The sequence below is a fragment of the Ursus americanus genome, chromosome 8, assembly GCF_024610735.1.
Source record: "Ursus americanus isolate L20-20 chromosome 8, mUrsAme1.1.p, whole genome shotgun sequence".
NCBI lineage: Eukaryota > Metazoa > Chordata > Mammalia > Carnivora > Ursidae > Ursus > Ursus americanus.
Genome location: NC_142134.1, coordinates 20,075,164 through 20,103,117, shown reverse-complemented (window position 1 = coordinate 20,103,117; position 27,954 = coordinate 20,075,164). Strand labels below are relative to the sequence as shown.

At 38.2% G+C, this 27,954-nt stretch overlaps 1 protein-coding gene across 1 annotated transcript in view; it reads right to left on the bottom strand.

Moving 5' to 3' along the window:
* The window catches only part of RASGEF1B (RasGEF domain family member 1B), a 528,807-nt gene that overhangs the window by 337,384 nt on the left and 163,469 nt on the right, over window positions 1-27,954 (bottom strand). The window lies entirely within an intron of this gene.

The following is a 27,954-nucleotide window of genomic DNA, read 5'->3' as shown; positions in this document are numbered from 1 at the left end:
CTATGAAGAGTTAAATGAATATATGGTCAACCACATAAATAGTATTGAAATTTTTTTCAGTAAATCTGTCTACTTTTTCTTTAATTACAAAATATATATTTTTAATAAGTCAATCTCCTTTCTAACCTATCCTCTTGAGGTAATCAATAATAAAAATCTGTGTTCATCCAGGATTGCTTGGGTGGCTTAGTCAGTTAAGCGTCTAACTCTTGATTTTGGCTCAGGTCATGATCTCAGGGTCATGAGATGGAGACCATGTCGGGCTCTGCACTGGGCATGGAGCCTGCTTAAGATTCTCTCTCTCCCTGTCCCCTTCCCCTCTGCTTGCACATGCATGTGTGCACTCTCTCTCGATCGCTCTCTCAAAAAAATCAGTGTTCATCTTTCCACACTTTCTCTATGTTTATCCAAATACATATTACATCATATGTAATTACATGACTTACATATTATCTGTATTATGTTACATATGCACATATAGAAATTTCTTTCTTTCCTGAAATAATATCATCCTATTTAAGAATACAGTAGAGGCACCTTTCTAGGTCAGTTCATATGGATTTGCTCATTCTTCTCAATAGCCGCATGACATTCCATAATAGAGATATACCATATTTACGTGTGCTTTCCTTTACAGATGGACATTTGGTAGTTTTCACGTTTTGGTTCTTTTGTTATTGCTTTCTGTTTGTTTACTTTTGTCTGCTATTACAAACTATGTTACAGAAAACATTCATACACACACACACACACACACATATATATATATACAATATATACATATATATATATTTTGTATGTGTGTACATACACATATACATACTTATACCGATAATTTTATTTTGGTTGAATAGGGTCAAAAAACAAAAGAAATGTAAAATAAATAAAGACGTTGGTATGGCTTGAAGATGTAATCTACATCAATTTTCTCACACTCTCTCCTCGCATAACATAAAAATATCTACCACCCCCCCTAGGATTTTGCTTTGTTTTAGGACAAGCACTAGAGATAGTTAAAAATCTGAGCCAGCCTATATCCTGATCCAAAGTAATATGCAGCATTAAAGGACAGAAAACACAGATGTGGATATACATACAAAAAAGCATATGTAATGAAAAAAAATAAATTCAAGATTTAGATTGGTGTGATCTTTAAATATGGCTTGCTGGCAGTTTTGTGTTTTTATTTTATTTGTGAGTTATCTAGAAAGTTTGAATTAAAAGTAGAAAAGGGATGGGATTCATGGGTGTCTCAGTCGGTTAAATATCTGCCTTCTGCTCAGGTCATGATCCCAGGGTCCTGGGATGGAGCCCCACATCAGGCTCCCTGCTTAGCCCGGAGTCTGCTTCTCCCTCTGTCCCTTCCCCCTCAGCTTGTGTTTGCACGCTCTCTCTCTCTCTCTCCTCTCAAATAAATAAATAAAACCTCTAAAAAAAAGTGGAAAGGGAAAGAAGGGAAGAATTTTAAGTGGTAGAAGAAAAGAGGAAAAGCAAAAATCAAAAAAGAAGGGCAAGATGAAAAGTTCACAAAAACAGACATAACAGAATTATCAGGAAAAAGAAAAAAAAGGCTCCCATAAAAGAAACAGCCATCTTTGCTCAAAGAGGATGAGGGCCTGTGACTCATTCTTCTTACCATAATTAAATCCACTGACCTAATTTCAACCCTGACAAATAGCAGCCCATGTTGACAGGAGTAGATCTACTCTAAAAGTTCCATGCTGTCTTGTCCTTTGCTTTTGCCAGGTATACCTTAGTTTCTCTTGTTTACATATTCCTTGTGAATAGAAGGAAAGATTCTTGCTTGCTATTCAAAGACTGAACCAGTTAGGAGAGAGAAAAGCCAAAGAAACAGACTGCTCTCAACATGCTCCTGAACCACTCCACCTGCAGTCTTCCCATCAAATGCCTTCCTTATGATCTTTCTTCATATTTATGTTTTTGTATACATGAGCACCATGTTATGAGAGAGGCCTCAGTGTTCACTCTCAGAATCCTGATCCAGGAAGATAAAGACCCCACAAGACTTTGTCACTGCTGTAGCCCCATTACCTAGCCCAGGGCCTTCCATGAGAAAAGGTATCCAATCAATATGCACTGAGCTAACAAAACAAAACACAAACAAACAACAACAACAACAACAAAACCACGGCATCAGGTGAAACTTCAGTCCTTATCCCAAAACACTGCTTTGGAAGCACAGTGCCAGAAAAGCAGCCTCACATATAATAACGTTACAAAGTAAAGCCTAGAGATAGAGGAAAATGAGAAATAAAAGATACCCAAAGAGTAGTAAAATACAGTTTCTATTCAGTATATTTCTATTGTCTATTATCCGCTTGGTTTGGTTATCGATTTTTCAATGTCAGCCCCATGAACATTTTGGACTAGATAATTCTTGGTTGTGGGGGTGGGAGTGGGCTGTACTGTGCAGCATCCCTGGCCTCTACCCACCCCACCCCCTGACCTCAGTCATGACAACCAAAAATGTTTCCAGATATTTCCAAGTGCGCCCTGGAGGGGGCAAATTCACCCCCCAGTTGAGAAGCACTGGTCTACACTCAAGAAGAGCTACTCATGGAAATAACCCTGATTCCCTGACGAGTGTAACTAAATTTTTTCCAGGAAATGGAAGTTGAAAAGTCAGAATCTGGAGAGGACCCAAATTCTAGCTACTGCAGATTCCATGTGGGGGCAACTTGAGAAACTCTAATTGCATTTTTAAGTAAGTTTAAGATACACCACTAGGGACGGTAAGTTAAGAAACATGTCTAAGAATTCAGATATTAGTGCTCTAGCCCCAGGGGAAATGATCTTCAAAATTAAACAATACCATTCAACCCTCAAGAATAGTCTCAGGTGACCTGAGAAACATGTTTGGGGGAGAAATGAGAGTCAGAGACAGGTGAAATTGGCTTCACTAAAAAAATTAAAACAAGTAGCTCTAAACATTATATTTGTAGAAAGGAACCACTTGAGCTAAGGGACAAATGTATGGTGAAATCTCGGTACCTGGAATGAGTATGAAAGAAGTATGGCATGGGTCAATGAGAGTCTATATCCTTAATTTGGCCATTTTCTAAGGGGATTTTACTTATACGCTCCGTTGGTCTCATTTCGTTCCCGTCGAAAACCTTTAACCGGCATATTCCAGTTTCCTAATTACAGCTATTGTAAATGACTTTGGGTGGGCTTTCTAAACCTTCCAATAACATGTTCACTTTAATTACTGGAAATGAAAGGCTCAAAACACGGTGACTTACCCACACTGTGACCTTCTTGACTGTTGCATCAATATTTTTCTACTAAAGAGGAAACCCCTAATGAGTCTACTCCACCAAAGTTTGCACGATGCTGCGTTTGTCAAAGGAGTGCAAGCACAATGGTGCACAATGACTTTTTAGAGCACTGACTTCTAACCCTGTTGGCAAGGTGGCCAGCATGGGGTGAACAGTATTACACATAGAAGTTGTAGCAATTTGCCAAATGAATCTAGAAAGGTGAGGCCCTACTATTGTCCATTTATATACTGATACCTGAAATTTCACTTATTAGAGCCCTGCTTTTCACATCAGGCTTTGTATCACCATAGACAAAACCTCGAGGGATACTAGGGTATAAGAGTCAATGCAAAGGGGGCAATTAAAAATTTCATGTATTATAATTGTTGGTCTGTTACACCTTAGAAGGAATGAGTTTATCAGATCCTTTTCTGCAAGTAGATTTTTGACTTTGGGTTTTTTAAGTTTTCTAAAAATTTCAAAAACAGATTTTGATGGAGAGAAATGAAAACTTACATAAAAAAAGACACTGGACACTCATGGTGATGGGAAAAGATCTAAAAACATAGGTCACATCAGGCTCCCTAAAAAGCAGACTGTGAGATGGAGGTTAGCATACGGGAGGTTTATTAGGGACTGCTCTCAGGAACTCCACTTGTGGAAGGAAAGAGAAGGGTGCAGGACCAAGCACAGGAAGAAGTTGGGCCCTGGTAATACTCAACAAAGGTCTCAGTCCACCAAACAGGGAGCCCTGAACTGGGGCAGACTTGTCCCCAGCTGGGGCGGAGCTAAGAGCTGCCCTGGAAAGGAGGCATGACCCTGGGCAAGATGACTATTTTCAGCCAAGGGCAATTTCCTGAGAGGGCTGACAGCTGAGAGTAGTCAGCCAGCTGCTCTCCTAGCAACAGGGACATCTGTGTGGAGCACTGCTGTGTCCACTACAATATACTTTACTTTGACACACTTTGCCAAGGGCAGATACTCATTGTGACTAACTTACTCTAGTTGAACATGATCCCTTATTAGAAGTTTGCTGGTCTTTTATGATAGAATCTCTAGACAGATAAACAAACGGTCCACTTGCTCAGGAGTCTAGGTGCTTGGGTCTAATGTCCCTTCTTAACAGATCTCTTGTGAGCTTAAGATGGGTGGCTGGCCATAAGGTCTTGAATTCTTCATTACAAAATAAGGAAACCCATATTCATGGGTTTTAGGACCTTTTAGGTAATGATAACCTGGCTAATTTGAAGAAAATGGGCCTGATTTTATCAGACACATCATTTAGAAATCAATGAGTATACAGCCTACTTCTTCCCTCCATCCTCTGAGGAAAGAACATTTGACTGAACAACATGGTCAGCTCTTGATTACCTCCAGAGCTAGAGAGAGTTTTACAGGTGATCCACAAAAGCATAACTTATAAAATTTCTCTACATCTGATTTTGAGAGACACTAACTAATGGTCTATTTAGAAGATGAGGTGGTTAAACACATCTTCCTTAAATTAACATTCATGATCATTTATAGAAATATTCCAAGTGGGCAGAAAGACAAAAGCAACCCAGAAGGAAGAGTGACTTGGGATGAAAAACTGGCACAATAAGGCCTTGGTTTGAGAACGCAAATGGAGGATCACCAATTGACGGCTCATCCAGTCCAGCCTACAGAAACAGATTCCAGAAGGGCAACGCTTACCCCATTCTCACTGGTGAGAGCGGTTTGCAAAGTGAGCACTGAAAAGAGACTCCATATGTTCTACACTGCTTTTTGAGAGAGAATTTACCTGTGAGAGTTATTATAATGTTGTCTCAGTCCCACTAAATTAGGTTTAGAAAAAAAAAAAAGCAAAAACAGGCTCAAACTCTACTGAGCTGATTTCTTCCATGTAATGTCTAGAGCTAAGATTTATATTTTAAAAACAACAAACCTATGATGCTTACTTGATTAAACTGGAACAAAGTCAGGTGCAAGAGAATTGCTTAAGTACTGGATTATAAAAATTAAGGAATTCAGAAACTGAATCTCTGAGATAGATGGTAATGTTACAAAATTTTATTTCAAGCATCAGTTGTTCCTGTATGTGTGTGTGTACATGTGTGTATGAGTGTATGTGTGTGTTTCCGCCCAGCCAGACACCAACAAACAGGCCAGCTAGTTTCAGTAAATGGTCAAATACAGTTGAAAGCTAAGCACCATTTAAAGGAATGATGCCTGCATAAGGCATCTCCATTTGATACCAGCCATTTGTACCACACAGACACACTGGATGCCTTCTTACTCATTGGTAGATGTCAGAACTAGACCTACTCATATTACTAACAATTTGGAAGTCATTTACATATGAATCAAGGGGTCCCAAAAGTGCACACTACTTGGATGCTTTCTTAGACATTACAGGCAGCCAATTTTAGAATTTCTAGACAAAGTATAAATTTCCATTTGGTCTTCATGCTTTAGCAAACTAGTATTGATACATGCACACTGAAAATAGTGGCATCCCTCCAGGCAAAGTGTGGCATTCATATTTTTTAAATGCATGGTTATAAAACACAACCAGCTAAAAGAAAAAAAATTATACCCCTGAATAAATGATAAAATTACAGTGTTTTCTTGTAGTCCATGAATACTGAAAATTTCAATTAACCAAGTGAAAAGCCAGTGAATGTGCCAGCAGGATTTATATCCCAGACTAATGACCATCATCTGCATCCTATTTAGCTAATGAAGGTTTGGAACACTTGTGGATAATTAAGGGAAAGCTGATGGGAGGAAATTCGAACCATGGAAAGATCAAATCTATTTATGTCTGCATTTAAAACTAAACATATCTAATAGTTCACTCAATCAAGTCATAATGTCTGTTCATTTGGGATAAGATAGATGCTCTTCAGTTAAATAGGCAGGTTAGCTCCCAAAACACAAAATTCATTCCTCATTCATTCATTCAATACTTATTAAACACCTTCCATGTGCCTCTGCCCTTGTGGATCAACACAATAGCACCATGATTTCCCTCATGTTTTCCCCACCACTCTCCCTCCTCCAGCTTCATTACGTTTACAGCTCTGGTTTTCACTTTACCCAAGTAACTACCGACCACCTGTCTGTCGTGACAGCTACGGCATAGCTGCAATTGTAGGACATGACAGGAAAATACAGGGTGTACAATAGGGCAGTTGGCTTTTTCTGACACCTGGCAGAGCACCTCAGGGCTGGGCCTCAGGCTCATTAATAGGTGGGTGTTCGTGTACGGAAGACTAAAGACTGCTTAAAGGAAGACAACACCTGATATTCAGGGGTAGCAAGAACAGGAATCAAGCTCACTACAGCCCTACTGAATTTCGCTAGTTTATAGCCATTTCATTCAACGTTATTATCCCACGTGAGAGGGAGCACCTTAAAAAACCCCCACTGAGTCCCTGCCATAATCTGACAAATTTGTGTTTAACAAAGGCGATGCTTCAAGAACCTCCAATCCTAGGATCTACGTCAGTGCTGAAAATGGGAAGCCCAGCTGGTAGGCATGTTGTGGGAAGTCAACTAACGGTGGCAACTCAATCTTAGGTGCACACATTTATGTTTTTTCAGAATCCCTACCATGTCTGAAAGGAAAGCCAGATTTTTTTTAAAAAATCTGCAAAATCAGAGCTTACACATAGCCAGTTGAGAATAACTTCATCTAAGCCAGTGGGTCTCAAACATTAGAGAATCACCTGGAGGTCTAGTTAAACTAGGTTGCTGGGCTCCACCTCCCAGAGTTTCTGATGTAGAGGGTATGGGTTGGGGCCCAACAATTTGCATTTCTAACACATTCTCAGGTAAGGTTGATGCTCCTGGTCTGGGAACCATCCCTTGAGAATCAGGGGTCTCAGCTATACCCAAAGGAAGTTAACAGTAGCGGTAACTATGCATTTTATGATCTCACAAGAAAGGAAAAAGTATCTTTGAATTTCCATAAGTATAATTTTAATTAGTGGCAATACTAATACCTTCTGATATTTACATAAAATTTCCAATCTCTAAAGCCCCTTGACACACATTGTTTCATTTCAACTTCCAATCAACACTATAAGGTAGTGTTCTTAACCTCACTGTAGGACACCAAGAAACAGAAAGGTTAAGTGACTTGCCTAAGTTTTCTTAACTTGTGAGTAGTCAAACTGAGACTCAGGTCACTGGCCTTCAGAAGTGTTTCTGGGGTAGAATTATGCTATGAGAACTATACTCTGGGATCATCAGAGTACAGTAAGAAATTCATTTAAAAACTAATAAAGTGAGGTTGCTCTAGTCTGACAATATCAATGTCAAAGTTTCTTTCTTTTTTTTAATAATAATATTTTTTTATTATATTATGTTAGTCACCATACAGTACATCCCTGGTTCTGATGTAAAGTTCCATGATTCATTAGCTGCATATAACACCCAGTGCACCATGCAATATGTGCCTCCTTACTACCATCACCAGCCTATCCCATTCCCCCACCCCCCTCCCCTCTGAAGCCCTCAGTTTGTTTACTAATAAACACTAATTTTTTTTCTTACTCAGCACCATTTATAAAAGCTAATGAGCCTTTGCATTCATTGTGAATTACATAAAGATATTTTTTTCATCTCCCTGAAAAGGGCTAGGTGGAACAGAAACTGAGAAATGTAAATGTAAAGTCCAAATGTATATATAAAGTCCAATACAAAGATAAGGTTGGCAGCAACAGCAAACACTAGGAAGAGAATGCCACTGGAAGAAGAGGTGTTACTTTTTAGTACCAGTTCCCCTTCCTGCAGAGAGTGGATCTTTGATGTTTCCACCAGGTTAGCATCTTTGGGGCAGATAACCAGTAGGAAGCTCTAAATGTGCAGAGAGCAGAAGGAATTCCACAGTTTACAAAGAGCACAGAAGTAAAAAACGATGGGACCCGAGGTTGCTGTCCACAAATGGCCCCCACTAGAATTGACATGAAAAGGACAGACTCCCTTGGCTGTACCCTCACACCCCTGACTATGACCAGGAGGATCCTATGAGATGAGGGAGATGGTACACTCTGGGACAAGGGGAGGAGAAGCTGTCAAAACACATTTCATGCTCTTCATGACATTATTTGAACATGGCCAATTAGTGCCAGGAGGAGAGAGTAGAGAAACAAAGAGCCTCAAAGAAGACACAACAAAATACAACATATTGGGACAAATGACACCCACTGAGTGGTGTCGAGCTTCATCTCTCAAAGCTGCAGACCAGGTTTCCCTAAAGCCATCAACTTAATATAACAAGGCTAGATGCCCCTACTCAGGGTCATCCCATTGTTCTTCCCAGAGCAGAATATCCTAATCTGACCTGGTAGGAGCTAAAGGGAAGAGGGATTAAAGGAACTGACACAAACGAGAGGAGCAGAATATTTCTATACATTTTGACTTTAAAAGAATAATAAGGATACACTAAAATTCTATGTCTATTAGCATCTATAATTTTGGAGTCAGTAGCTGTGATACTTTAAATACCAGGAGTACATCAATTGCTTTGAAAGATTATTGTTCAATATTTGGGAGTTTAGATCCTTAAGATGCCCCCCAATCTTGACTGTAATCTCTACTGTCCCTCATACAAACGCCCTGATAGGACTTGATCCATACTGCACTGTAACCTCATCGAGGCCAGAGGCCAACTCTTCATCATCTGTGTACCCTATACTTGGCACAGTAATGGGCATAACAATGAGGACACAGTAGGAACTTCACAGATGTTTGCTGAATGTGTAATGAATAAGGCGAGGGAGGTAAGGGGGAGGAAAAAGGAAGAAGTGGGGAAGGGGGAACAAAGGGATTGAGGCAGGGAAAGAAGGAAGAGTAATGCTAACATGGGGACAATATTCTATAGTGGGAAAAGTGTTATGAGTTGAATTATGTCCCCCAAAAAGAGATGCTCATGTCCTAACCACTGGTACCTATGAATGTGACCTTATTTGGAAATAGGGTCTTTACAGATGATCCAGTTAAGATGAAGCCAATGGGCTGAGTCCTAATCCAATACAACTGGTGTTCTTATAAAAAGGGGGAAATTCAGGAGCACCTGGGTGGCTCAGTTGGTTAAGTGTCTGCCTTTGGCTCAGGTCGTGATCCCAGGGTCCTGGGATTGAGCTCTGCATTGGGTTCCCTGCTTTACAGGGAGTCTGCGTCTCCCTCCCCCTCTGCATGCCACTCCCCCTGCTTGTGCTCTCTCTGTCAAATAAATAAATAAATACATCTTTTCTAAAAAAGGGGGGGATATTTGGACACAGATACGCACAGAGGGATCATGAGGTAAAGACGGCCATGTGATGATGGAGGCAGAGACTGGATGGATGCAGATGCAAACAAAGGCACCCCGAGGATTGCTGTCCACCACCAGAAGCTGGGGAGAGGCAAGGAAGGATTCCACCCACAGTCTCGGAGAGAGCACGGCCCTGCTGACATGTCAGTTTTGAACTTCTAGCCTCTAGAACTGTGATGCAGTAAACTTCTGTTGTTTTAAGCCACCCAATTTATGCTTTTTATGGTAGCCCTAGCATTCTAGTACCATAGTACATAACCAGTATCTCTACTTACTAATCAACTGTTACAGTGATTGACAAGCCATTCCTATAGAGGGGCAGATAGTAAATATTTTAGACTTTGGGAGCCAAAAGGTGTCTGTCACAACTCAACTGCATCAATGCAGCATGAAGGAAGTCATAGAAAATACATAAACGAATAAGGATGGCTGTGTTCCAACACAGCTTTATTTTATAGACATTGAAATTTGAATTACATAGAATTTTCATGTGTCATGAAATATTCTTCTTTTGCTTTTTTTTTCAACTATTTAAAAATGTGAAAACCACTCTTAGCTTGAAAGCTGTTCAAAAACAGGCAGTGGGCCAGATTTTCCCTGCAAGCAATAGTTTGTCTGCTTCTGGGTACAGATCTAGGAATCAAAAACATCTGACTCTAGTCCTGATTCCACTAATTACTATTTTCATAACCGTGATTAAATCACTGGCTTCCATCTTCAAGAGAACATAATAGGGTACTCGGGTGGCTCAGTTGGTTAAGCATCCAACTCTTGATTTCAGCTCAGGTCCTGATCTCATGGGTCGTTAGATCAAGCCCCACATAAGGGTCTGTGCTCAGCGGGAGCCTGCATGGATATTCTCTCCCTCTGCCCCTTCTCCCGCTTACACATGCACTCTCTCTGCCTCTCAAATAAATAAGTAAATCTTTAAAAAATAATAATAATAATAAATTTTAAAAAAGAGAACATAATAGACTTTTCCCTACCCACATAGAAGGTTATTATGAGGATGAGATGAAAATCGTATACTTCAAAACACTTTGTATACATATGGCATTGATACTTGGATATCTTTAATCTGTCTTACTCTTCGGAAATAAATATTAACACTAAGGTCAGGGGGATGATCAACTGACTGAGTCACGGGGCTAGAGCAGCATGAAAGCAAAGATGTAACCCCCTTCAATCACCCACATCTTTAGATATATCAGGGAAGTGGACAAGGAGATGCATACCACGCACAAAGCTGTGAGCAAATGGACTTTCTGAAGTAAACAGCAAGTCCAAGGCAACTGGTCATCATCTTTGGTCATATCTGACCTGGGCTACTGCTGAACCAAGAATTTCATCTTCTAGGAATGTTCTGGACAAGGACAGTTTGCTGCTGGGAGGCTGTGCTGTAACTCAGTTCCCTAGATCATCACTCTAAACAAACATTCATCATCCACTAAAGCTCCTCTGGCCATCTTGAGCCCATTTCTACAGTGCCAACAGCTGACAAAGCCATAAATATTACCCTCCATGCAGAACCGTCTTCACACTCACCACCATAAGGAATTGGAACATTGCCACTATGCTCTGCGGGGACCGGACTTGAGCTGACAGCTCCAGATTTTCAGGTCTGGCACAAGGCAAAGCCAAAGTGAGCACCAAGGAACAAAGAAAATAGTTCACAGGAGGAAATATCATTTTGCTCACACTGCATAGGGCTGTAGACTTCCCTAGAACTGAGTTATGCCCTTGAGGAGCCAAGAGCATACCCTTCCAAATTACTAGCGTAATGACCATGGTCATAAATCCTTAGAAAGGATTTTTTACTCCAAATTAATTATTCTAATTATCCTTCATTCCTAAGACTGTGTACTTCCTGGATGTAAAAGAAGCGTTGTTACTAAACTTATTCTCAGTTGCTGACTCCTCATACTCATGAAGGAATTGAACAAAAGAGAATCCACAATCTCAGCCAACTACTGGCTGCTACCAATATCCAAACTCTCATCCTCCCTGTTGCGTTCCTCCCCATTCCCACCTCCACCCTGGCACATCACCACCTGCCTTCCTAAGAACAGAGAAGAAAGCCATGGCTATGACACATTTCTTAGCAATGTGATACCTTCTTCTCAAAGACTCTCACTTAAAAGCATGGTGAGGCCAGAGGTGTCCCTCTTGGGAGCAGAGTAGCTTAATGGAAGGGGAATGGGCCCAAATCCTAGCTCTGCCCCTTGTACGATGACTGGGGCTCATCACTTAAGTTCTCTGGGCCTAAATTCCTTATCTGTAAAATGGGAATGAGGCGATTTACCTTAGAGCATTTTGTAAGAATTTAAGAGGACGTGTGCTCAATAAAGAGTACTATTATTATAATTTCCGAGAACTCTGGACTTCTTCTCCAGCTCTGTCTCCAGCCACATTTACTCTACAGACTTCACAAATACCGACTTACAGGGCTATCACTGTGCCACTAAGCCCATAATGGTGAATGGGGAAAGCAAGGGAAAAGCTACGAAGTTACTTGCAGCCTGGACTCTATAAGAGCAAGTGGCTGGGAGCAGGGAGGAGGGATTGGCCTTTCCTCCCTTGAATACTCTCTGGGTTATTATAAACTGGCAAATCTTCATGCTCCTGGTTAAACTAGACAGATAATGACTTTTGCTATGAAGTATATTAGTCTCGAGCCTAGTTGTAGGTGCTTGATGATAAGATTCTCTCCTTCAAACTTCTCAGGAAAGATGCGGATTAAACTGGTACCAGCCCGGGGCAATGAAGTTGAAGGTGCTCAACCTTTGGAGGAGTTCTGACTAGCAGAGTGGTGGGGATATCTTTTATCATAAGGCTTCAACGTAATATCTTTCTTTCTCTTTTTCACGGTAATCCCATGACTAATAGGTATCTAAATATATCCATCTTTAAAAAAAGAGAAAGAAAACCAACGATGTTAATTTGTAATCCAAGCTGAGGAATTAATGTGTAAATTTGAGGGTGGGGAGGAAGGGAGGAAGAAGGTCAAGAAAGAAAGACATTTTCATAATCACTGACTATTACAAAACACTTAAATGGACACACAACAATAATGGAGGGTGCAAGGCCCAATGTGATGGGTTCCAGTTTAAAAGCCCAACACTGTCATTAATAAATGAAAGGTGATGCACTATTATCTCAGACACTGTAAGTGATGGTTTGACAAAAAAAAAAAATCAATGGTTACACAATTTTACTCTACACCAGAAATAAAAAGATCTAGCTTGCCATAAGCACATTTCATAATTAGAGCACTGCCAGACACAGTCCTTGTCCTCGTTCTAAATTGCTGCATCTTCATTTCTTCAGAGAGTTTATTTTGAGTTCCACCTGCACAAGCTCTCCAAGTGAAAGGCTAATAAGAGATGATTAAAGTGTTCCCCAGGGCTTGGGGAAATTCCATGCTTCATTTTTATCTTCCTTTCTTTCCAACTGCCCTGGGCCCATTTATTCAACAAACATTACTGAGCCCTTATGTTGCGGCATTAGGATGGGTTCTGCTGGGAGGATATTGACAAATGAGATGTGACATGTGCCTTGAGAGATGATAAGCAAATCTGTGACATTTCCCATATTCTTTGGAGAAGTTCTACTGAGTTCCGACCCCAGTTTTCTTCTCTCCTATGTCTTCCGTTCTTCCTGTGTGATATCTCTTTTTACTTTGTGCCACTTCTGAACTTTGCACATACTTCTACAATAACTTTCATCCCACTATATTGCACTTATTTGATTATGCCCCATGCCCCTTCTTTGGAAGCAGAGGCCATACCATATTCATATTCTTATTCTAAATGTCACAATGGCTGGTACATAGATTTTTTTAATTTGTTGAATATGAACATAATCCATCTACTTCTATGGCTTCAACTCCTAGTATATGATGATCATTCTAAATCTGTATGTTCATCCCTGATACCCCCCCCCAAGCTTCAAATTCATTATTTTATTAAATATCTACTGCCTATTAAGTATCTGCACTGGACTGTCCCACAGGCATATCCAGCTTGAGTTGTCCAAAACTGAACACATTGTATTCCCCTCCTGAAAAACTGTCACCAATTGTTCATATATTGTTTAATGGTGAGACCATCATATTCCCTCTTTCAACCACAAATCTCAATGTCTTTTTTGACTCCTCTCTTCCTTACCCATCACATTCTATTGATTCAACTACAGAAAACTCTCAAGTCATAAAGCTTTCTTCTTAATAGTCTAAAACTAGTTATAGTTAGGCACCAACTATTTATAAGAATGAATAGTTGAAGCCAAGTTAAAATTGAGAGTGCCTAGGAAAATGTGTGATTATAAGAAATAAGGAATTGCGACAAACTGTTCAGGAGCACTGATATTTACTAAGATGAAGAGAAAAAAAGAACCAGCTAAAGAAATTAAGAAAAAAGAGTCAGAGGAGAAGAGCCAGAGTGTTGTCATAGAATAGCACTTGCTAAAAGAAACCTAGGAGAGCACTTCCTCAAAGAAACTCTCCCTGTTTTCCAATCAGAACTAGAATCTCATTCTCTGTGCTCTCACCTCATACAATACTAATCCCTGTGAGACTGCTTATCACAGTACACTTTAACTGTCTACTGGTCTGCACCCGTCATAGAATAATAGTTCCCCAAAAGCAGGAAGTACGTCAGTGACAGCATATGGCACAGTGCATGAAACATAGGTAGTGCTCAATAAATATTTGTTGAACAACTGAAGAGATGAATGATTAAATAAATGAGTGAAATTCAGTCAAGAAATCACATAAGGATTGAAATATGCCCCTGACTTCAGTATTCAGGAAGATACTGGGTGACTTCTATTGTCGTCTTTTGCCACATATACTCATAAACTCATCAGTTTCACAGGGAAGATTCAAGAATTTGAGGTAAAATGAAAAGCCTCACGGCTGTCACTTGGCCACTTCCTTCCCAGAACCATCACTAGAAAGATGGATGGATGGCTCTGAATAAGTGAAAATAGGTCTTATCCAATGGTTTTCACCCAGATAGCATATAAGAGTCATTACCTCCTTTAAGAGATGGAAAGTTAAACACATCATTTCAAAATTGCTTCAGCAAACAGTAATCTCTTTAAGCCAAGGAAACTTAAAGCAAATTGTGATCAATTCATCTCTTAGCAATCTTGAATTCTTGGCTACTATATCCTGTACATGCTATAGTCATATGCCCTCTATTTGGGAAATCATTGCAAAATAGGAAAAAGATTACTTATCATTGTAAGACCCCAAGTTGCTGATATAAAAGGAGTATTTTAATGACAAATTCCTAGACAAATGAATGGAACACTACCTTCAACAGATTGCTAATGTTTTGTTTTTAGATTCAGAAATGAGGAGAACTTGAAATAAAGAGGATTGGAAATGGGAAACAGAATACAGTCTACAGACAACAAATGGACTTCAGGACATGAGGTGAGGAATTAGAAGAGAATGTATTTCAGCATTTTCTGAGAGTTGCAGGAAATTGAAAAGTTAGCTAGCCCAGGCCTGTGCAAACACAATGATGACCAGTAAACTGCCTTTGTTCTCTTGTCCTTTTTGACTTTACCAGGGAGCGTCATTTGCATACAAGGGACTGTTACAGCAAAGACCTTTGAAAGGAATTCGCTCTGTTCCTCAGCCTTGCCCCTTGGGAAGTTAAGGAAGACCAATTAAATCCTTCCCTTCAATAACATATACAGACTGGAGCTCCAGGACCCTTGTGAAATCTGATTGAAACCATATTCTAAAGCAGATAAACCAGTTTTCTGTAAGTTAGAAGCCTTTTTTTCCCTCAAGGCATTTTGAAAACCATTTCCTAGAGTGGTCTTCCAGAAGATAAAGGAAATCCAAAAGCCCTGAATAAGTTGTGCTGTGCCCTGTGCTGCAGGGACACTGTTTACTCTAGGAAGCCCATGGCACAACAGAGAAACGATTCACATCTCAGGGACGCCAAGTCTCACTTCATACTTTTGATCACAAAGACTGAGGCTGGAGTTCAGAAAAACCATTTCTACACTGTTTAATTGGATATCTCAACATTTTTAAAGGGCTGCCAGAGGACAACTGTACATTGTTCAAAGAGGGCTGGGGTCTTCGGGCTGTTTAACAGAAGCAGCGTACCACAAAATATCAGTGTAATTAATATGATAGTAAAAGTATAAGATTTGTAGTCAAAATACATAAATACATTGTGTTGAATAATGATCCATTGTAACAGTATGACTCTGTACAAGTTACTGAACTTTCTGGCCCTCCTTCACTATAAAATGAATGTAAAATTTCCTTGACTGTATTATGAAAACAAACAACAACAATAAAAAAAAAAACCCACTTCACAGCATGGTGAGGATTAAATATGATCCTATATGCCCTTAGCTCAGACACCTGGTGGATATTCAGTAAATATTGTTTTCTCTTCCACTCCAAGCCTTTTTTTTTTTAAGATTTTATTTATATATTTGAGAGAGAGACAGAGTGTGAGAGAGAAAGAGAGCATGAGCAGGGGGGAGGGGCAAAGGGAGAGGGAGAAGCAGACTCCCCGCTGAGCAGGGAGCCCTACACGGGGCTCCATCCCAGGACACTGGGATCATGACCTGAGCAAGAGGCAAACACTTAACAGACTGAGCCACCTAGGTGCCCCCACTCTGAACATTTTTTAAAAAATTGGACTAGAAAAGAAAGTTTATCTATCAAACAATTTTTGACATAGCACTAAACTAATAAATTAAGATGGGTATACCATAATAGCAGATAGGATATTTTATTACATAAGGCATCACTAAAAAAGAAGAAATGCCAGTAATCATATGTTGCCATTGATTATACAAAGCGTTACAATTCTGGAAGTGTTAAAATATGAAAATATTAATGTTAAAATATGCACATATTTTCATAAAATCAATGAAATACAGTAAGAGCCTAGGATTCCAGATAAGCTTGGAGATACAACAGAAGCAAGAACCAGGAAACAGAAAATTCCATATTTCCTTCTGTGGCTTACTGTCTTTATCTCGAGGAGAAAAAAATCATGAATATATAGGCCAAAGTGTCAAGCAATTGCTCAGTTCGGCGTTCCTTTAAATACCAGCTTACCCAATTTACACCAGTAACTAGATATACAGAAACCACCTTCGAGGGAAAAGGCAAATGGAAGAAGTAAAGGGCATTTGAGAAGGTTTTACCATCTGCTTTTTTAAAATCATAGTTAATTTCCATCTTAGTGTTTCCTTATGTTTGAGTTTAAGTATTTCAAGTACGTAGTTCTAAATCGGTATGGAGACTTCACGGTAGCTCTGTGGCTTGTAGAGGGACACTAACTTAGAGCTCTCCTGACCACTGTTATGTAACCTATAGCGACATTTAGTGGTGGCTCCCTCAAATTACAACCAGGTGTCCCAAAGGGGTAGGACAATTGCTGGGACAGAATGACTAAGCAAAATTCTCCTTTATCCACAGTGTGAGTGATGTCTCCATAATCTTGCCTGACAAGTTACTAAGATGTCTTCTGGAGGTGTTCTTCTAGAAGTGGTGGCCGTTAATATCATTGCAATCTTATATTGTATATGGTTCGGTATTTTCTGTGAATCCTTTATTTCATTAATAGAATTACAGAGCTAGAAGATACCCTATCTTCTATTATCTAATCCAATTCTCTCATTTGCAGATTATAAAGCTGTGATCAAATATGCTAGCCCAAGGTCATACGGCTAGGTAAAGGCAGACCCAGGCCTTGAACGAAGCCTCCTAACTCCAAATGCATTGTTCTCTCAATTAAATTACTCTGCTGTTTGTAAAGTGTAGATTAAAGTATTAGCTATGCATATCTTTCAACAGTTATTCATTGAGCACTTAATACATGGTGAAGTGTATTAAAAGGATAAAGTTGTCAGATAGTTTGAGATGAATTAGGGACGATACATTAAAAAAAAAAGTCAATGAAAACTAGTAATTAACACTTATATAGTTGTGACTACCCAATGAGGTGGGTACAGTTATTTTCCCCATTTTACAGCTGAACAGATTGAAGCATAGAGAGCTTCTGGTAATTACTAACTCAAAAAAAAAAACAAAAGCCCATAAAAGTTACATAGAAAAGTAAATGCAACCATAACATACTACATGGTTTAACTATGATAGTAACATAGGCTTAATAATATAAACCACAATTTCAGAACATAACCACACTTGGAAGACAAGGCGGAGAGTGTATGTTGAAGAATGGGGCCAGGGTGTCAGATACAGTAAGGATATAAGAAAACTAAATCATCGGTTTCTACAGCAGACATCTATGTAAATACTATCTAAACTGAAAAATCAAGACAAAAATAACAATATAAACATAGAGGTAGGTGTGTGGAGGTAAATCCAGATGAAAAAAAGAGAGTTTAAAGTGGTTGCCTACAGAGAGTAGGCTCAAAGGTGGGGAGGGGTGCTATTTTTAATTATACGGTTTATAGAACTATGTGATACTTTAAAATATATGTGCATTTAGACTATGACAAAATATAAAATCAAATTTTAAAACTAAGACATAAAGGCAAATCACTAAAAATATTGCTTTCAAATTATGTATAAGAAGACATTTCACAAGTATCTCTAAATTTTTTACACAGTGATTTTATGTCACTTGTAAAAGATATAAAACATCAACCAGAGAGTCTGTGCTCAAACAAAGGCTTTATTCCTGTAGTTAAAAGATTGGCAAATAAATACACATTGACATATTTTAAGTTGAAACAAAGTATTTATGGATATACGTATTGTTTTTTATGATTCTCCTCTTTACCTGAGTTTTTAAATTAACCAACCAGTATCCCAATCCTGTTGGTACAGAAATAGTCAGTGCCATGGTATGTCATCCAGATTCCCTCTTCAGAACTGAGGCACTCACTCCCCCAGGTGCTGGCAATGTTGGCAGCAATAGCTCTCAGCTGAGTCACTCTCTAGTCATTGCCTTCAGCCAAAAAATGTCATCTAGACCAAGGTCACTGACCTTTTCCAATAAGGGTCAGCATGGTGGTATAAAGATTTGGCACTTCTGACTCAAGATCTCACTCCAGAGCTCTCCAGGCGACCATCTGAGGCCTATCTTGGAACTGCCCAGTACTGCTTCCTTCCTGCCTTCCTTCCACAGTTGCCAGTCTCATTCCACACTCCCCAGTAAATTTCTTGTACACAAATCTCCATGTCAGAGTGTGTTTCCAAGAAATCTGACATAAGATAGCCAAAGAAGAGTCATTTTACTGTTCTACTGATGGTACACTACCATCATAATTTTGGTTTAAAAGACTTTCAAGAAAGAGTCCCTTCTCAACAGCCAAAGAACAAAGAATCTAATTTAAAAATGGGCAAAAGACATGGACAGACATTTCTCCAAAAAAGACATACAGATGGCCAACAGACACATGAAAAATGCAAGATGCTCAACAACACTCATCATCAGGGAAATGCAAATCAAAACTACAGTAAGATATCACCTCCCACCTGCCAGAATGGCTAAAATCAAAACTACAAGAAACAACAAGTGTTGGTGAGGATGTGGAGAAAAAGGAACCCTCATGCACTGATGGTGGGACTGCAAACTGGTGTAGCCAGTGTGGCAAACAGTATGGAGGTTCCTCATAAAATTAAAAACTGAATTACCATATGATCCAGTAATTCCACTATTGGGTATTTACCCAAACAACACAAAAACATTAATTCAAAAATATATATGCACCCCTGCTTATTGTAACATTATTTACAATAGCCAAATTATGGATGCAGCCCAAGTGTCCATCAACAGATGAAGGGATAAAGAAGGTGTGTGTGTGTGTGTGTGTGTGTGTAATGGAATATCACTCAGCTATAAAAAAAAAAAAAAAAGAATGAAATCTTGCCATTTCAACAACATGGATGGAGCTAGAGAGTATAATGCTATGCAAAATGAGTCAGTCAGAAAAAGACAAGTTCCATATGATTTCACTCACATGGAATTTAAGAAACAAAACAAATGAGCAAAGAGGAAAAAGAGAGAGAAATCAGGAAATAGACTCTTAACTATGGAGAACAAACTGGTGGTTAGCAGAGGGAAGATGGATGGGGGAGGGGTGAAATGGGTGATGGGGATTAAAGAGCACACTTACCATGATAAGCACTAAGGTACAGAATTCCTGAATCACTATACTGTACTCCTGAAACTATTATAACATTGTATGTTAATTATACTGGAATTAAAATTAAAAACTTAAAAAAAAAGAAAAAGTCCCTTGACTCTTTTACCTTCTTTTATTTAACTTCCCTTTTCAGAGAATTTTAAATGATGCATGCCATGTACATTGATCTTATTTCATTGTAATGATGAAATTTATCTTCAAAATAATTTAATATTTGTTTAAATATCTACTATATGCACAGTACAGTGAAAAGTAAGGAGGGAGAAGGCAGAGAATACACAATAAAGAAGTGAATGAATAAGATACTTTTTTTTCTTCCTTGATGAGTTTATAACTTGATAGAGAAATCACAATGTACAATAAGTGCTGTACAAACTAGAATGTAACAAAGAAGTAAAAAGCTCTATGGACCCTCAGAGAGGATTTGATTTTGTTGGTTTTGTGTTTGGTTGGTGGCAAAGGAGTGGAAAGAGAGAAGAGACAAGTGAGGAATTGTTACAATTTCCTGCTTCACTTACTCAAGATCAGCTAGCCTTTCCACACTGGTTTGGAGTACGACAGAGGAAAAAGTCAGAAAAGTAATTTTGGACAGATGTAGCAGACGAGAGCAAAGGCTCAGAGGTGTAAAGAGTGGTGCCCGTGCTGAGGAACAGCTACTCATCTAATTTGACCAGAGCACTGGATGTACAAAAAGAATTAGTGGGGTCAAAGGTAGAGGGGGGAACCTACCTGGAAACATATCTCCTTGTTCTCTCACACCCTCCAAATCAGACACCCTAAGAGAAGAACGGTGGCTTTGACCAAGCCAGAGATCATCACACATCTTTAAAGATATCATAAGGAATGTTGGTGACTGCCCTTCCGGCACCAGGCTAGCTAGGCAGCCATGAGACCCAGACCTACTACAGACACATTTGTTTTTCTATTGATCCACTAAAGACATCTAAGAGGGATTTTCAGTCAAAACTCTTACAAAGAGTTACTTTTGACATACTATTGCATTATAGTTTACTGAAAAACAAGAACAAAAACAAAACCTATAGCCACTTCAGGGAGAAAAAAGTTTAAAACTTTAACTAAATTTCTACCAAGTTATCTTTAGTATTTCTAGATTTTGCTTTTTTGCTATCATGAGATGATTTTTTTTAATAGAGAGTACTTTGATGCTTGGTTATCTCTATTTCTAAGTAATTGCATCTAATTTAAAGACCCCCATAATTTAACTACACGAAAGCAGTTTAATTCTCTGGGGATACATCTTCTTATTCAATGCCTTCCTTATTTTATACTTCTACTTACTTTGGTCTAAACTCATAGACTAACAGAAAACCATAGTTCAATCTTTGTTTATGAGGTAATGAGGAAGAGAGCTGCACCTTCTATGATTTCTGATCATCAGTGGTCTAATCCCAGCAATCAATTTTTTTAAAAATTTTAGACCATGTTTTTAACAATCACAGCCGTATTTATTATATGAGGAAGTCATATTTATAACTTTGAAATTTGATGCAACTCACACTTTCATAAATATATCCAAAAAAAAATATTTTCTATCCTAAAGTAGACTTTTGAACATACACTGCCCAGGGACAACTTCAGGCCATTGTATGACAAAGGCTGCTAGCTGACTACCAGTTCAATTCCAGCAGTGACACCATCTTTGCCTCTTCTGTACTATCTTTTATGTGCAATTATTTGAGTATTTCGTTTCTATTTTTGCCCTATTTTTAACCAAAATGCAACAAAAATCAATTCATTCATATGCTAAAATTAATAACAAGAAATCAAAATCATGATACAAAAGACAAAGATAAAATGCCCATTGTAACTACTGTTTAATGTTATACGAAAAGCCAATGCAATATGAAGTAAATATTGGAAACAAAGACAAAAATGTCATTGTTTGCAGATCACATGTCTGCTTAGAAAAATCAATAGTTCTAAGAATTCATAAAGGAATTTAGCAAAGTAGCAAAGTAGATAGATTTCTTATATCCCAGAAATTAAATGAATAGATAAATTTCTAAGAATAAACTTAACAAAAAAATGAAATGAGATGAAACCAGGGAGGGAGACAAACTATAAGAGACTCTTAATCTCAGGAAACAAACTGAGGGTTGCTGGAGTGGAGGGGGGTGGGAAGGAAGGGGTGGCTGGGTGATGGACACTGGGGTGGGTATGTGCTATGGTGAGTACTGTGAATTGTGTAAGACTGATGAAGCACAGACATGTACCCCTGAAACAAATAATACATTATATAAAAATAAAATAAAAGGGGAAAATGGGGGGAAAAAAGGAATAAACTTAACAAGAACACTATATCAAAAAGCATAATGATATGCTATATGCTAATTGAACACAATAATAAAATAATAATAATTAATTAATATAAATAAATAAACTTAACAAGAAATGTGTCTGACCTATATAAATTAAACTACTGAACTTCAATGAAGTTCATAAAAGAAGAATCAATGGAGATAAATATCATGTCTTTGTATTAAAAAAAAACAAATTTTAGCTTTATCAAAAGTGACAAATCCCAACTTCAGTCAGGAAATGATAAGACTTAAGCTTGTCAACTGTATGTTCAACGGGGAAAAAAATAAAGAATGTAATGTGAAATAAGGTAAGTACTAATAAATAAATAGAATAAATAAATAGAAATAAATAAAATAGTATCTAAGAGGGTAGGAGTGATTAGGATTTTAGACTATATTTCACCTCTGTAGCACTACCTCCTCACCCCACCCCATGACATCTTGAAATCTAGAAGTCCACTGATCACCTTTCATGTACATTTTCAAAAATGCATTGCCTGAAAATAGGCAATCACTAATTCAGAGTTAATCATATTACAACATAGCAGAATAGGCAGATACTGAAATGAGGACATAATTTACAAGAGTACACTTATGTCATAAAGCTCATGGCTAGCTAATAAAAAATAGAAGCTATTGTTATTTGAAACGTAGAACAAAATTCATTGATCTCTACTAGAGAGAACAAAATTTATAACTGGAGAAAAAATTAAACAAGACACATGAGAGTCATGTCTCCATATAATGCAATACCATGAAAACCTGAGATAAACAAGACAAAAATGAAGACCTAGAGAAAGAAAGCCAAATGTGAGTGAATGATTAAATAAATATGTACTCAAGAGAGACACTGATCTATTAAAACATGGAACAGGTAGCAAAAACATTGGACCAGTTTGATCTGGGTGATGGGGCTGTCCAGCTTCCAATATTCCATGCCAACATTGCAAACTTTGCTCTCTTGTTGAAAATCTCCCCATTTCACCAAGGAGGGGTCAAGAATTTTTAATTAGTTAGTAAGTAAAGGGAGCAACCTGTTGCAGTTCAAGTTCTCCATCTTTACAGAGAAGTTTACTACAGGGGCAAGAAACTTGTTATACTATGATAGACTTGGTCATTAATTTCATGTTTTCACATTCAGTTATTCCTATGAGATTCTTTATTCCTAGTGCTTAGGAAGAGGTTTCCAAACCCCACCATCAGAAGTGTATGTAACTTCCTTAACTGCCCAAAGATACAGTTTAACTTCTTAAACTTAACTGAAAACAAAGGGAACACTATACCGATTCTCTCTTTAAAAATAACTGATAATTTCACTCAGGAAGTATAATAGAAGAACAGATTAGTTGAATTCAAATATAAGTATTAATAGAGAAATTTATAAGGAAATTATTATTCAATTATAACTATAGAAAAATTAATTATGAAAAGAAGTAAAAACAGGACTTCACATATTCTCCAAAAGATATACCTTAGCCTTGGATTATTATCAACTCCCACTGTCAGACTCTAGGCCAGTTTGTTCATAGGGGCTGGCCAAGAAGGCCTTCTTTGGTGCCAAGCTTCTCTGGCCAAATATCAGCATGGGGACATCCCTGTGCTGGTAATCTCTAGCTAATTTACCAGCAATCCAGAAACTCCACATTCAGTTAGAATGGCTCTTGTCTGCTCCCAAGAGAAAGCCACAAGTTTACCATCTTAGCTACGCACTGGCAGATTTTCAATATCAAGTTCTTCAATATATGATAGTGACCATGACCTACATTCTCAGAAGGTCCATAAGTCCCTAGTCCAAGAAAAGGTTTGGGTTTATTCCATAGCTCGACATATGTCTGTCTGACTGCACAGTGGGACAGAAATCTTGCCAAATAACCTGGCACTCCTCACCCTGGCTTTCAGAAGACTAAAAACCATAGAGCCAGTTTAAACAATCTGCCAAGACAATAAATTGGTATGTCTCCCAAACAACTTCTTAACTTGGAATGAAAATGGACCTGGATAATTTCCCAATCTTTAGTAATCAAACATATTAATTCTTTTAAAATATATAGAAGGAAAGGAGTTAAAGACTCTAAAATCTCATAGGTTGGTGGTGTAAAAACTACAAAAAGTATGTAACATAATTATGCATAGGGAAGATTAACTATATCAGAGTGATTGAGATTTTCTCTTCTGTATAAATCCAGAGACAATCAAAATTTCAATTTCTCTCAATCTCTCTTTCACCATATAGTTGCACACAGTGCCTAGAACAATGACTACACAAGAAAGTACTCAATGAGTATTAATATGTGTTGAATGAACAAATAAACAAATGCTGATCTCTAGAAGGAGCCCAAGGCTCACCTCCATTTTCCTACTTCCACTCTCAAGAAGAGCATGTGATGGGGATAGTAGAGACAAGGATAGTATTGGGTTATAAAAAGTGAAGTTTGGGGTATGACAAAGGTTAAAGGTCTGCTTTCTGGCTGATGTGGTAATTTAGAATCCTAACTTCTTTTAGGATTATCTCTCCTGCCTCCTTCCTTCCAAGCCCCACAGCAGGAGAATCATTTTTCACCTCCTTCTTTTACTCATCTTCCTTCATCACCCTCACATCTCTTCTTTAGAAAGGTAACTAGAAAGTAGGGTTAAACCCAGGTAAATGAGTTCCATAAAAGCCGCCTTAGTCCTTCTGTGCTAAGCCAGCTAGAGGCATTTCCTCCTCTTTCCTTGCTTCCCCTGACCACGAGGTTGGATGCAATAATACAGAGTAAAACCCAAGAAGGAGGCTGGGGAAGTAACAGACTATGTGTTTAATCAGGACTACTTTGGAAAAAGGTGTCATATATACTCCCATCCAGAAGATCTGGGGACAAGAGGATGGTTTGTGACCTAAAACCTCAGACAGTAACAAGGAGAATTATTTGTCTGGCCCTGCCTTTTGTGTATGTATATATGTATCTTTACAGCTCCTTAATTTTGGGGAAATGGCTGGTTAAGGATTTAAAATGGTTGATCATGGTCAAAATCATCTTGATATAATCAACACTTAAATTTACATATCAGCAAGAACTGCTTTCAAAAATAGGATTGGGGCACCTGGGTGGCTCAGTCTGTTAAGCATCTGCCTTTGGCTCAAGGATGATCTCGGGGTCCTGGGATCAAGCTCCATGTCTGGCTCCCTGCTCAGTGGGGCCTCTGCAACTCCCCCCACTCATGCTCTTGCTCTCTGTCTCTCAAATAAATAAATAAAATCTTTTTTAAAAATAGCATTAAACCATTACTGCTCCAAAAGACTTCAGAGAGCTGAATACAATATAACACCTATAGGGCATCACTGTAAAACTGTGCAGAGTGAAGTAGGGGAGTGGGTGAACGCCTGACCCTCCGGGAGGCCTGAGAACAAAACAACAGCACATACAGTCTATGAACAGGCCCAGTAGCATAAAGTCCCTTCACATCCTCAAGGGGATGACAATCAGGTACACAAGTTATCTGTATAACCCAAGTGAACTTCAACATGAGTAGAAGCAGAACTTAGAAGAAGCCCTCAGAAGACCTCAGTCTCATCTATAGTTAAGCCATGTTCACACCTGCCTTGGTCAATTACCTTCCCTACATTGGACACTTAATGTTCACTTTTTTTTTTAGATTTTATTTATTTGAGAAATAATATTTGAGAGAGAGCAAGAGAGCACAAGAGAGAGCATGAGTAGGGAGGCAGAAGGAGAAACAAAAGCAGACTCCCCACTGAGCAAGAAGCATGATGCGGGACTCCATCCCAGGACCCTGGGACCATGACCTGAGCCAAAGGCAGACACTTAACTGACTGGGCCACCCAGGCGCCCCTTAACATTCACTTTTGATAGCTAATCTCAAATGTTTTCATTTTATCACTGCTGGCAACTTATTTTGCATGTAGAGAAGTTTTATAGGTGCCAAATCTTTGAACCTCAATCCCTCCTTTAGAGAAGTTTTTTTAAAAAGCCAAAGCTTATATAAGCCCAAGAGTAGCTACTTTCTACCAGAGACTAAGTTAAATGAGAAATTAGGCAGGGCAGCTAGAAAAGAAGATATTCAGACCTCTAATCCAGTTCCCTTATAACGCCCTTCATTATTTTTATTTAAAAAGATTTCTGCAAACAGCAAAGTCATTTTCAAATGTGATTATAAAAATGAAAATTTATACTCTTTTGCCTACTCTTAATTTCAATTTTCTCATCCTAAAGTTTGTCATAAGTCAGGTCTGCTCTACTTCCAAAATCCTAAACTGTTATATCGTGCTCTATGACAACAATCATCTGCCCATCCATTTATATTATTCCATTTCTCCAAACAACTTCTGTTCTTTCAGTTGTTCAAAACTCCCAAATCTTATTTCAATTCATAGACTTACCACTATTTCAAGCTCATATAAAATCCTCTTAGATCTCTTCACCTGGATGATATACAGACATACAAACTCAGCATGCCTAAATTAAACATCACTTTTCCCCATGAGCCCTGGCTTCTCCTTGAGCCCTGCACTTCACATAAACCAAACTTCTAATTTATTTCCTGATTCCCACTATATAAAGGAGGCTATCGGCATTTTTAAAGCATTTTTGAGACAGTTAAATTTTTTTAAAATTGTTTTGGCACTTTTCAATGCAGGTATTTGGGGGGTTTTTTGCTTTGTTGGGTTAGTTTTTTGGTTTTGGTTTTGCTTATTTTTAATCGACAAAGTGCAGAGATTAACTTAAAAGCAGCTCAGCTTTACAGAGCTACATTTAACTGTGTCGGGCCCTTCTTAACATTAAAAAATACAGGCTTTTCAGACTTCTTCTCCTATACCCTTTCCTGGTACCAACTTGAAAAAGAATGCAGGACTTCAAATAATAATAACAGCTAAATTTTTAACACTTTGATCTATGTTTTCTAAATGAATTTATTTAATTTTCTCAACAAACTCCATTTGATAAATATAGTTTATTATCTAAACAGATATCTGTTTAGATAGACAGTTTATTAACACTCATGAGGCAAAGGAGCATTAAATAACTGCCTAAGCTTATACAACCAAAAAGTGGCAGAGTTGAGGTTCACATCCAGGCAACTAGTATCCATGCTGTTAACTGCCATATTCTGCTGACTCATGCTGTTAAGAGACATTACATGTCTTCCCTAAATAGAAGCCATTATTCGAAGCCAATCACAATACATCTTCATGTAGTATACTTCAGCTAGCAGATATACACCCAAATGCTTATGATAATGAGAAAACCGGCCTTTCCAAAGCAAACTGATAACTGAAACTTCCACAGATAAAAAGAATACTATCAAAGTAAGGATTGAATTTCCTACAACTACAGGTATTTCATCCAAGAAACTAAAGAGCAAGTAAATGTAATCAAGAAACACAGTTTAAATAATTTAGAGGAAAAAGTAAAGACTTAAAGTTGTGGTTGTTTTTTCTTTCTTTAAGCCTTATGTCAACACCTTCTGAAATGAACAGTGACGGTACTGAACGTGAATTTCACAATAGTATGATTTTCTAGGTACTTTCACCTCTAGCTCACAGAAAACTGAATTGACCACATACTCAAAAAATATAAATATGATAGAAAATGTTGTAATTCCTTTATCATTATGGTCATTTTAAAATAGTATTTAAGTACCTTCTAGGACTCTCAATTTTCTGCCTTCATACAGTAAATCATCTCCCTTTTGCATTGCTACTGGAAGGCAGAAGTATCACTTACAGCAAAAGTCAAGTATTTCACATAGAATTGGTATCATAAAGGTGAAAAGACTCAATCTGACCATGAATATATTCTAATCCATATGCTGATAACTGAATTATCACAAACTCTAAAGCATAGGATAAAATATTTCCAAGATTAGGTGCTCTGAGATCATTTGC